The sequence below is a fragment of the Tamandua tetradactyla genome, chromosome 10 (assembly GCF_023851605.1).
Source record: "Tamandua tetradactyla isolate mTamTet1 chromosome 10, mTamTet1.pri, whole genome shotgun sequence".
NCBI classification, from domain to species: Eukaryota; Metazoa; Chordata; class Mammalia; order Pilosa; family Myrmecophagidae; genus Tamandua; species Tamandua tetradactyla.
Genome location: NC_135336.1, coordinates 51,892,434 through 51,904,958, shown reverse-complemented (window position 1 = coordinate 51,904,958; position 12,525 = coordinate 51,892,434). Strand labels below are relative to the sequence as shown.

General features: G+C 37.6%; 1 pseudogene; it reads right to left on the bottom strand.

Moving 5' to 3' along the window:
• Positions 1–10,416, bottom strand: part of LOC143647668 (gamma-aminobutyric acid receptor subunit rho-3-like) — a 52,763-nt pseudogene extending 42,347 nt beyond the window's left edge.
• Positions 10,417–12,525: the final 2,109 nt, after the last annotated feature.

Here is a 12,525-nt window from a genome sequence, read left to right as displayed (position 1 = left end):
TCTTTTTGAATAATAAAAAAGGGATTATATTATGCATTCTTCTATAATTTGGCCTTTTAAAATTTTAATTTATTATGGGAGACTCTCCATCTCATGCTACATAAAACATGTATACTTGAACCCAATTCTATTATTTTTCATTTTTCTTAGAAATCAACATTCTCTTTCTTAAGAATGTAATGACACTTGAATGTTAAGAATTTGTAGTTCCTTTTAAAATACTTAAAAGCATCTTTCTAAGCAGCAAGTTTTTCAATACAAGTACTTGGCCTGGCTTTAGACAGACTTAAAAAACATGACTAGGAGAAGATAAAAATGAACTGGTATTGGACCTGCCTGGTAGGGCTCAAAAAGACTAGGCTTAAATTGTACAGAGTTCCTACTTGGAATGATGGAAATGGTTTGGAAATGGATGGTGGTGATGGGTAGCATGATATTGTGAATGAAATCAGTAGCACTAAAATGTATACCTGAATGTGGTAAAAGGGGGAAATATTAGGTTGCTTTATGGTAATAGAATAAAAATAAAAATTAAAAATAGCCATGGAATTCACTACAAAATGAATCCTAAATTAAGTCATTGACTATAGTTAATAGCACAATTATAAAAATGTGCTTTCATCAATTGTCACAAATGTACCACACCCATGCAACGTGTTAATAATAGGATGGTGTTTGGGCCCAGACCCAGTTTGTGAAGCACACGAGCCTGTGCTGCCACGAGACCAAAAACACACAGCAGGCACAGAAGCAGACATAGATTTATTAGGATTTACGAATAGGAGAGTCTCTTGTGGTAGTAGTCCGGAGGGGTAGCACTCCACAGAGAGGCAGGAGTGCAAGGGGCAATAGGTATACGATTTTAGAGCAAAGATGTCCCATACAGTATGAGGACATTTGGTCACTAGTGTAATCATTAAAGGGGCTTAAAAAGTGACGTTTTACTTGGATTAATGTTTAAGACTAAGATACAATCAGTGTTGTTCCTTTACATCTGTGATTACATTCTTTTCCTCCCAGGGAGGTTGCTTTCTTTCTTGGCCTCTGTGTTGGTCAAGCAGGCAGTTGCTTGCTTGGGTCATGGGAAATGGCTCATTTCCAGTTAGGAAGGAGCCTGGGCCTTGGCTGCCATAGGTGGTATATGGGAATCTTGTATTTTATGCACGTTTGTTCTGTAAATCTATAACGTCTCTAGTAAAAAAATAAAATTAAATTAAAAAATGTTATTTATATAATAACATCTATGATAATTCTTCATCATTAAATATTCACTCAGTCAGTGTTCAAATTTCCTGCCCCAAAATGACTGACAAGCCTAAATAAAGAAACTATAACCAATGGAATGAGTTACTGGTGGAGTTAAAATTTGGAAATGAAATTTTGCCTATTCTTTTAACAGAAAAGCTGGGCATATGTTCATGGATGCTTGAGCTTCAAAATCTGAAGAAATGTCATCACTATTATAATATACATATTGTATATTTTCTGTACAGGAAACAATACTCTTGGATTTCTATGCTTCATGTGTATCACATTTCAATATGAAAAATTCCAAATTCCCATTCAAAATTTATCATGTGCCAAAGTTATTTCATCATAGAATTGGTAAAATGCAAAAAAAAAAAAAACCCTATAAGTTATATTTCAATAAGTCATTGTCCAATGCATGCATTCCTTTTTTTAAAAGTTAATTGTATCCTTTGTAGGACTAAGAGCATTAGAAATCCTGATAAAAACAGATTTATACTTATTTATATGGAGAATGATAAAGGGACAAAGAAGGAGAAGGAAGAGGAGCAGACAAATATATCAAAATAATAAGAGTTTATCTCTATGAGGTGGGATTATAAAGACTTTTTTCCTTAAACTATTCTGAATCCTTTTAAATTATCTACTATTTATTTATTCATTAACAATTACCTGTTGAACATCTCCTAAAGCCTAGGATTATATCAGTGAATAAGACAAATGAATATGTGTTACTTATGTAATCAGAAAAGGCAATAAACATTATTAAAATTAGTAGCAGCATCGCCTGAATCTCAGTAATGTAGACAAATAATGGGATGAAATAGAGCATTTCTGATAGATCTAAATAGTTAAATAGCTGTTGGTCCCAGAAAGCCATTTAACTATTCTTTTACATAAATTTTGATCTCTCTCTTGAAGATGCAGTCTCTAGATAACAATGTGATAACTCCTCTTCAAGTTCTAAGAGCAGAGTAGAACATCTTCTGTGCAGTGGTGGGAAGAAAAGTCACTGGTATCAAAGCAGAACAGATAAAAGGATTCTGGCCAGGGCAGTTCTGAAACTCAGGGCCACCTGTGGGAACACTTACAGGTCTGAGCATGGCTTCACTCTCCTGAAATGGTATTTTAGATGGGTTCTCCCTGAAACCATGCAGAATGCTAATAATCAGCAGCAGAATGATGGTGGAGGATGGGTAATAGTGGTGGGGAAAAGATGGAAGCTACTTATAACTTTAGTTCACAGAGATCTAGTACAACTGAAGAACACGTCAAATGCTGCCAAACCATTCTATCTGTCATAGTATATTTTGAATGGATTTTCTATTTGAGATGATGCACGCTACGGATTGATTCATTCAGCTGATACTTATTCAGTGTTTATCATGCACAGTTATACTCCAGGTGCTGGGGGAGTGTTTAACAAGACAGATAGATTCCATGCTTTCTTTTTAGTGATGCACTTAGACAATAATGTAATCAAATAAATAGATATTTCAGGTAGTGAAAAGTACCGTGATGACAAATGAGGACAGGGAATGGTGATGGAGGCCTGTCTTAGTCAGGATGGTAGAAAATTCTTCTTTGAGGAAGTGTTTGAACAAAGCCTCAGATCGATGAGGGAGTTGGCCATGAGAAGATCTTGGAAAAGCTTTTGAGCTTATGGAAGAAAAAGCCACAGTGGAAGCCCTGCAGAACGAGACGTATCTGAGGACAAGCCAGAAGGTCAGTGTGGGGGAAGAGGATGATGTGGAGGGGGCAGTGATGGTGGGTGCAGTCAGAGCATTAGGTAGGGCCTTGTAAACCATGTTGAGAAGCTTGGATTTTGTTCTAAGTGTGATGGGAAAACACTAGAGGGTTTTGAGCAGACAAGAATTGTGGTCTTTATGTTTTCAGATAATCACTCTGTTTAATGTATTGAGAGGAGACTGAGAGGTCTAGAGGGGCAACAAGGGCTATAGGTAGAGGCAGTTGCATAAGGAAGAGAGAAGTGATATATTGGAGCGATGGAGGAGGCTGCCTGTTAAAGGAGAAGGATGATGCTACTGGCCAAATGGGTCACTTGCTTGGATTCAGGTCTCTTCACATGCTGTGGTACTTTGCATACTGTAGATACTCAATAAATGGTGACGGATAGATCAAGTAAAATGCTGTACCTGTGCTGCTATAGAAAGCAAATACACTAGATGCATTGAACTCCTCAATGAAGAACTGAGAAAGGGTGATGTGTTCATCAATGTTTAGGGACTTGTTTCCAGTATAGAATTAGGTCTTCCTCATTGTAAGTATATATATATATATATATTTTTTTTTTTTTTTTGCATGGGCAGGCACTGGGAATCAAACCCGGGTATCCGGCCTGGCAGGTGAGAACTCTGCCCACTGAGCCACTGTGGCCCACCCCGTCGGTATCTTAAAAAAAAAGGAAAATAGCATTTTTATAACAAAATATGAAGTTCTGTGAGGTCTATACAGCTCTATCTCAAGTGGTTAGCTCAATGACATGTATATATTATGTGCTCACCAAACAAGTTTGCTGATACATTGATAAAACTCACACCTTCAAAAAGAAAAAATTATCTCCAAAACAGATTCTGATGACCCGTGTACTGTTGGAGGCTTTTCTTGTGTCCATGTGTGAGTTAAAACTATCCTATTAGATGCTCCTCTAGCTATGTGCACTCTCTTACATACAGGTCCTACAATATTAATGCAGGACTCAGATCATAGTGAGATCATGGCACTGTCCTACATTCATATGTAGGTCCCTTTAGTATTGTAGTTGTCTTGGGTGTAATTACAAAATGGGCCTAACTCATACTGATTTTTTTTCTAAAATTAAATAACAGTATAGAAAGTTTCCAGTGGATTTGGGGAAGAGTATGTGTTCGGAAACACCTATTGAGATCTTCAGCATTTTAGATACATTATGAAAAATTGCAGTCAGCTTTTAAAACATCATATCAATAAGAGCTGATGGGTCAAAGTGATTGATGTAGAGCCATCTCAGATGGCCTCTGATAGGGCTTTGATTAGAATGCCTATGTCTAGAGCTGGGTTATTCTGGGGAGGCCAAGTGCACTTCATGGAGGATTGCAGCTAATACAGGCACATAAATCACAGAGCTTCACTAATTTGGAAGATCTGTGTGAGTCTATGCTAATAGTAGTAAAAATAGACCTTTTTAGCAAGCTGTTCCATTAAGACACTGTGGAAACTGCAGAATATGCAATTATCAGAGCATTGGCCCCACCCCAAACTTCTCATTTGAATGGCAAATTGCCATCATCCTTAGTAAACAAAAACTTTGATGGTTTTAGATAAATCCATTTAATTTCTGTCAACTCTTTAATGCTTCTTGAGAGCATATTTTTTACATGCAGGTATGTGCTAGTGTGTGTAGCTCATGTACTCACTCCATTAGGAAGTAAGACTTACAGTGTTCTCATTCAAGGGAACAATTTTGAGTGTCCAGAAGAAACCTGCTGAAATCCACAAAGCACATGGCTGAAACAGTTATTCTAGAAAAAGAACAAGAAAAAGAAAACTGTGTAAAATCAGCCATATGGCCAAATAAACATGAAATATTGAGGCTTTCTTATTGTTTTCCAGTTTTGTGTGCCTTTCAAGAATAATGCAAAATAGGCATTGCCATTTCACATACAAATAACATGGAATGAAGCAAATCTAGGGAGGTTCGTGATTTGCTTAAGACATAGAGTTTATGAATGAATTCCAGCTCTAATAATTATTTTGACCTCACCATCTCTGGTCAGCTCCTTCTGTTTTTTCTGACTTTGATGTCTTCAGCAAAGCACACCTTAAAATAAGAAGACTTTTAAATTGATGTAAGCATGTTTTGCTTTTTGGAAGATCTAAATTTAAATAGCTTCTAATAATAAAGGACTGGGATGGTGGTAATAAAACCCATGGTAAAGGACTCCTTCAGGAAGCAAATCTATCTGAAGAAATTCTCTTCTCCAGTAGTGAAGGGGAAGCTCAGAACAATTTTAGTTGCAGATCGATGTGCACGATGTATAATGCAGTCAAAAGGCTTGCATACTGATGAGGATTATTTTTTTAAAATTTTATATCCTTCTAGATTTTCCTGGCTTCAGGCAGAGGCTGTGGTACTATGATCCTGCCTCAAAGTGGAAACACTGGTACCCACAATAGTAGATCAGAGGTTCATAAAAGGCCCCTGAGCAAGTCTGCGAAAACAAAGGCAACAGATGCTCCTACCCATGGCGCTGCTGAGTTAAACAGAGGGTAGAACCTCTATCCGCTGTGGGCTGAATTCTACCGTCAGTAGTCAAGTAGCAAAACACCAAGCCAGGGGTGTATTTGGATGACTTCATGTAATGAAACATAGTCATTCTGGTGTACTTTAAAATTGGAAGAGATCTCTGAAGTTCTTGAGTTCACTGCCTTCATATTACACATGAAGAAATTAATGACCCAAGGATTTAGGTGGTGGGGAGGTGTCTGAATGTTTTCAGGCTTGGACTGGCTCTGCTGTCGACTGGAAAAAGTTGTGCAGACAACAATTTTGAGTCCCTTATGACCAGGCATCTCTAAGACCACTTTCAGTTTCAATGATTCACTAGAAGGACTCATAAACTCAGCAAAGCTATTATATACATGGTTATTACAGAAAACAGATGTAGATTAAAATCAGCAGAATAGGGAAAAGTCCAAGAGAAACGAGGTACAAATATTTTGTTGTTCTCTCCCAGTGGAGTTGTGCAGCCAGCACTTAATTCTTCTAGCAATGATATGGACAACATGCATGGAGCATGGCCAACCGCGGAAGCTCAACTGAGCCTCAGCATTTAAAGTTTTAATTGGGTAATTGGTCACATAGATGTGGCTGATTGCCCAAGCAGCTGACTTTAGTCTCCATCTCCTTCAGAGGTCAAGCTAATGTTGCATGGTCCAAGGCTCTCACCATAAATCACATTGGAAGCATAGATTCTCTAATATGGTCCAAAGCCCCCAGGTAAACAAACAAACTTATCAGGCAGGATATTCCAGGGCTGAGTGATTACCTCCCAGGAGTTGAGCAACTTTCTTTGGGGTACCATTCTGCTTCTGATTCCTAGTGAAGCCTCATTTTAATACTCATAGTACTCCTATGTTACTCCTGACTTAAAATTCTCATTGGAAGCAGTTCTTTTCTTTAATTGCATTTTTAAAAGTTTTGCCATTTCTTATGAAATGGTTGGTAATAGTTCTTTTGTGCTAATGTGAGTAAGGCATTTTTAGTGAACAAGATGAATCTTTGTTTCCTATTGTTGTTGCAAGAAGTGACCACAAAACTGGTGGCTTAAAACAGTAGAATTTATTCTTTCCTAGTTCTGGAGGTGAAAAAATTGAAATTAGTATCACTGGGCTGAAATCAAGGAGTCAGGAAGACTGTGCTCCCTCCAGAGGCTCTAGGGGAGAATCCTTTCTTTACCTCTTCCACCTCTAGTGGCTGCTGGCATTTTTGGGATTGTGGCCACATTACTCTCACATCTGTTTCTGCCACTTTGCTTTCTCCTCTTCTGTGTGTCAAATGTCCCTCTGACTCCCTCTTATAAAGACACTTATGATACCATTTAGGGCTTATCTGGATAATCCAGGATGATATCCCCATCTCAAGATCCTTAATTTAATTATAGCTGTGAAGATCCCTTTTTGCTATAAATGCTAGTATTCATAGGTTTCAGGGATTAGGACATGGATATTTTTTGGGGAGGGGCATTTTTCAGCCTATTGCAGAATCTTTTTGGTATTTCTAGGATATGAAAAAAATGGAATTGCTTGACATTATCAAACATTTTTGGAATTAACTATGATAAACAATTGAGTATGCCCAGGTCTCAGGCTAAAAGAAGACAGTATATTTCATATAGAGGACTGTTTCAGTTTAACATCAGTACAAATTATTTTAATTAATTTATTTATTTTGGGTGCATGATCTGGGACTCAAAGCTGGGTCTCTTGCATGGCAAGTGAGCGTTCTACCACTTAACCACCCATGCACCCTTGAATTATTTGTATTCTTAAAAAGGAAAAAGGAAGTGAAGGAATTAGAGATAACTTGCATGATAGCTATGCCTACCTATGAAAAATGAATGAGATGGTTAGAAAACACCTAGCTAATCTAAGCCTCCAAAGCTGTTTGTTGGAGGTGGAGGCAGGATGGAGTTAGCAGGAGGAAAAGCAGTTTTGGCATACCTATAAAATTGTGTGGCAGACTTTTAAGGTTCTCCATATTTCAGTTCCACTCTACTTATTCAACCTTATTTCCTATTATTCCTGAACATTCACCCAGAGTGTGTATACTTAGAATAGGAAACCATTCTTTATGATCTGGATGTTAGAACCAGGAAAAATCATATCAACTGTTTGCACACAATCACTAAACAACTCTATTGTGATTTTTGTCTGAAGCGTGATCCAACAACTTTGGTGTAGACATCGTGGTATTAAGAAACCAAAGACAACAGCCTTCCTTACCTGAGACTGAAGAGGAAGCTTCCACTGGGGTGTACTCACAGTATCTGATGTTCTCCATGGATGAGGGTCTTTTAGAATGGACAAAAAAGATATTAGACACCCAGATCTTTTTGATCAATTTGTGGTCAATGGTCATGCTTTTGTTTGCTGTGCTAGGAAAGGAGAACCTCTCATCTTTCCAGTAATGCTTGAGATAAAAAGTCATTGCAAAATCTTTGGCAGAGAAAAAAGAAGACAAGTTAAAGTCAGTCAAAATATGGCACAGGAAGGCCACTTCAATATTATTAGTTCAGGACTGATTGAAAAAGGCTTATATAGTATTTTCAGGAAGATTTGGAGCTTCTTTCTCACATGGACTACAGCAAATGTTGAGAATTGTGGGGAAATACAGAGTGCTCAGGTGAGGATGGGAAGCCAGGTTATAATCAGAAAGCATTTCAATGTAAGCACTCTGGTAAATCACCTGAAGAGATCTCAGGAGGAAGGAAACTGGAAATCCATTGTTGAGTATGTTAGTGTGATTTCCTTTATCATCCTAAAAAAATATTGACTTTCAAAAGTGTGCTGGTTTGAAAGGATGTATGTACCCTAGAAAAGCCATGTTCCAATCCTAGTCCAACCTTGTGGGAGCAGCCATTTCCCTTAAACCCTATTTAGCACTGTATGTTGGAAATTTGATTAGATTATCTCCATGGGGATGTGGCTTGAGCAAGAGTGGTTGTTAAACTGGATTAGTTGGAGACGTGTCTCCTCCCATTCCAGGTGGGTCCTGATTAGTTTACCAGAATCCTATATAAGAGGAAACATTTTGGAGGAAGGGGGAGAGTCAGAGAGAGCAGAAAAGAACAACTGAGCCATGAGAAAGCCACAACAGAGAATGCCATAGAACCACGAAGCAGAGAGCCCACCAGCCAGTGACTTTTGGAGATGAAGATGAAGAAGGAGAATGCCTCTCAGGGAGCTGGGGAGGAAGCTAGCAGATGACACTGTGTTGGCCATATGCCTTTCCAGTTGAGAGAGAAACCCTGACTGTGTTCGCCATGTGCCTTTCCACTTAAGAGAGAAACCCTGAACTTCATCGGCCTTCTTGAATCAAAGTATCTTTCCTTGGATGCCTTAGATTGGACATTTCTATAGACTTGCTTTAATTGGGACATTTCCATGGCCTAAAAACTATTACCTTGCAACTTATTAAATTCCCCTTTTAAAAGACGTTCCGTTTCTGGTATAGTGCATTCTGGCAGCTAGCAAACTAGAACAATAAGTAATTTTCTATTTATAATTTTGAATTATTTGTCTTAAAGAAGACTTCCCAAATCCAATAAGCTACATTTTCCACAATACCTGGATCCAGAATATATTAGGGCTATCAGTAGAAAGCAAGTTGTCAGAGATCCTGGCACAGTGATAGATAATTATCTCTCAGTTTGACAGATAGAAAGAATACCATGAAATGGTGGGTCTCAAATTTTAGTGTGTAAAACAATCTCATGTGAAGTTTGTTAAACCTAGTTCCAGAGATTATGATTCAGTGGGGCTCAGGAATTTGAATTCTTAATGTTTATCCTAGTTTTAGGGAGGTGAGGAGGAGAGCAAAGAGCGATATTAACATTTAATTAACAGGAAAAAAATTTGGTTGATCAATAACATGTTTTGTTTGGCACTCAGACGCTACATTGAATACTTTGGGTGATTAGAAATTTTCCTAGCTTCATCCAAGTATTAGGTGTGGGTAATGACAATAGAAGTTGTACAATTGTTTAAATCTTATTGTCTTGTATTTGCCAACAATAGTCAAGTTTTTCTTAAACTAACATGTGATTCTGGCATTGTTCTAGTTTGCTAGCTGCCGGAATGCAACACACCAGAGATGGATTGGCTTTTAATAAAAGGGAATTTATTTCATTAGTTCTTCAGAGGAAAGGCAGCTAACTTTCATCTGAAGTTCTTTCCAACATGGGAAGGCATAGGGTGATCTCTGCTGCCTTCTCTCCAGACCTCTGGGTTCCAACAACTTTCCCTGGGGTGATTTCTTTCTGCATTTCCAAAGGCCTGGGCTGAGCTGGGAGTGCTGAGATGAGGTATGCTGAGCTGCTTGTGCTGTGCTACATTGACTCTCTCATTTAAGCACCAGCCAATTAAATCAAACATCATTCATTGCAGCAGGCACGCCTCCTAGCCAACTGCAGATGTAATGAGCAGCAGATGAGGTTCACGTACCATTGGCTCATGCCCACAGCAACAGAACTAGGTGCCTTCACCTGGCCAAGTTGACACCTGAACCTAACTACCACAGGCATTTATTATACAAATAAATGATATGTCTCAGTAAACTGCAGATATCATCAATTAATTACAAACTAATTTATTTTTCTTAGGTTCAGAAGAGAGTTGCATTGTATTATTGCTCTGCATTAATCGGGGAGCATCAGCCATGTGTAATTGTGGGTCAGGGTCAGGGTGAATAGAGAGATTGATTCATTTATAACATAACACTAGGCTATAGGGAATTGTGCAGCTACTGTACGGGTTTCTTTAATAAGCAAATATTTTGAATTAGATTCTTAGTCTGTTCTGAATGTTACTGAGCCCACTGGGGTATGTCTGTGATGTATCAATGTCACTGTTAGCTGGCACTAACACGAGGAGCAGCCTGCTCAGCATTTTGGGAGGAGAGGGGATGAACCTAAAGGAATCAAAAGTGAATTCAGGGTGGGACAAAAGAGGGTGGGACGATGGTAAAAGAGAAGAAAGGAAAAACAAAAGCTAACACTTGGGGTCAATGATCATTAAAAAAGCATTTAAAAACTGAGCATACTGACTTCTGAAGCTAACCTTATTTAGGGGAGAAGGAAAGGTCCATTTTGGACTTGCAAGGTAGAGACAGTGAGAAAATTGATGCAGATTAATTTAGAGATAATTTGCAGATTTTTCCAGGAGAAGGGTAATAAGAGCTCATTCCTGGAGCACACAGGCTTAAGGAAGTGTCAGTTAAAACTGCCCTCAGTTAGGGGAGAGTCAAAACCTAAACCAGGCCTTTTTGAGGGGTGAGTGCTATCAGTGCTGTTTGCTTTGAGAGTAGGGTGGTTAAAACAAGGTAAGTTTAATTTAAGGCTTGATAATGAATTGAAATAAATATTGAATTAAATAATGATAAGGACATGAAGAGCTAGAGCTTATAGACTGAAACAAGATGTAATGGGTCATAGAAATTTTGTTTAGACCTTTCTGGAATTTTTGTGTCTTATGACTGTTCATGCAGTTAGCATTTGATGGTAATGACTAGTTGGAAGAATCACTATAAATTAAAATATTAATTAAATATACATATTTAAATATTATTTTACCTTCCAATTTAAATAATTTATATTTTATAGGCCCTGTTCTCTTAAGAGTTCCCTACTTCGTCCTCTTCTTTCATTTTTTAAAAATTTATTTTTCTTCTTTCATTTGTAATTTTTTTTATCTTGTAATATTTGAATACTACAAAAAGTACTGTAAAGAATCTAGATTTTTAAAACTTAATGCTATAGAAATCACTCTACATAAGCTACAGTTCATTTGTCTTCTTATATTCTGGGTGGGCAATGGTGGCTCAGTGGTAGACTTCTTGCCTGCCATGCCGGAGACCCAGGTTCAATTCCCAGAGCCTGCCCATGCAATATATAAAACTAAAAATAAAAATATACTTATATTCCAAGAAGTATACAAAAGCAACTTTTGAAAATTTCACAAAGACATAGGGAAAAGATCTGAATTGTAGGTGTTAATGTTCCTGACAATACCTATTGCATGATAAGATAGAATAGACAACAAACTAAATCTGTCCCCATGGAAAATGGAGTTTGAAAAGAAAGGAGTTTAAATTTCCCTATACATGGAAAAGGTATTTCCTGCTTTGATTAAAAACAAAACAAAAAAACAAAAAATTAGGTTGACAATAGGCATCTGGCTAATGGCTACAACCTCAAATGACTTCAAGCACCAGGCAGTTCACATCAATAGATGAAACAGACTGAAGCTAAGAGGAAAGCAGGCATGGGTTCCAGAGCAAATTGGAAAGCACAGATCCCATACGAAAGCATGCAAATTTAAATTGCTTAACACTAAGTGTGGGTGGGAAGAAAAAAATTGGAGCCCAAGCCAAAATCCACACCAAAACATATAGGCTGCATCTTAGCAGCGGGCATCTGTTGAGGTCCTCTCATTAACAGTGCACATGGTATAGGGTTGATAGGAAACAAATGCAATTAAATGGTACTGAATGCAACTCTAGGGAATAATGGGAAAATAGCACAGTTGAAGGGAATAAAATCAGAGAAAACAGTGATTCAATATCAGAACATATAACAAATGAGGAAGGGAAATGGACATTGACAATTTGAAAATATAAAGCACTCTTTATTAGGCATAAAAATATAAAAGAGGCTGAGCAGAACTCTGACACTGCTTTAGCAAATTTCAGGATAGTAGCAGACAAAAAGGAAATATAACTGAAAATTTGTTATAGGTGCTTGTGCAAATAAGTTAATCATTCTTTCTTAGTGTGAAATCCTGACAAACTTAGAAAATTACTTGAATTTTAAAAAAAGACTCTGCTGACTACGTAGCAAAGAAATGGCTCTAAATTTTGAATAAACAAAATAGAAAAATTATGGCAAAGAATATTAAAATACAACACTAGTTGAAATGATAAAATATGTTGAGGGAGAGGAAGAGGAAAAAAAGGCTACAAAATGGCACAGAAGAGAGCAAAAGGCTAAAAAGAAGATT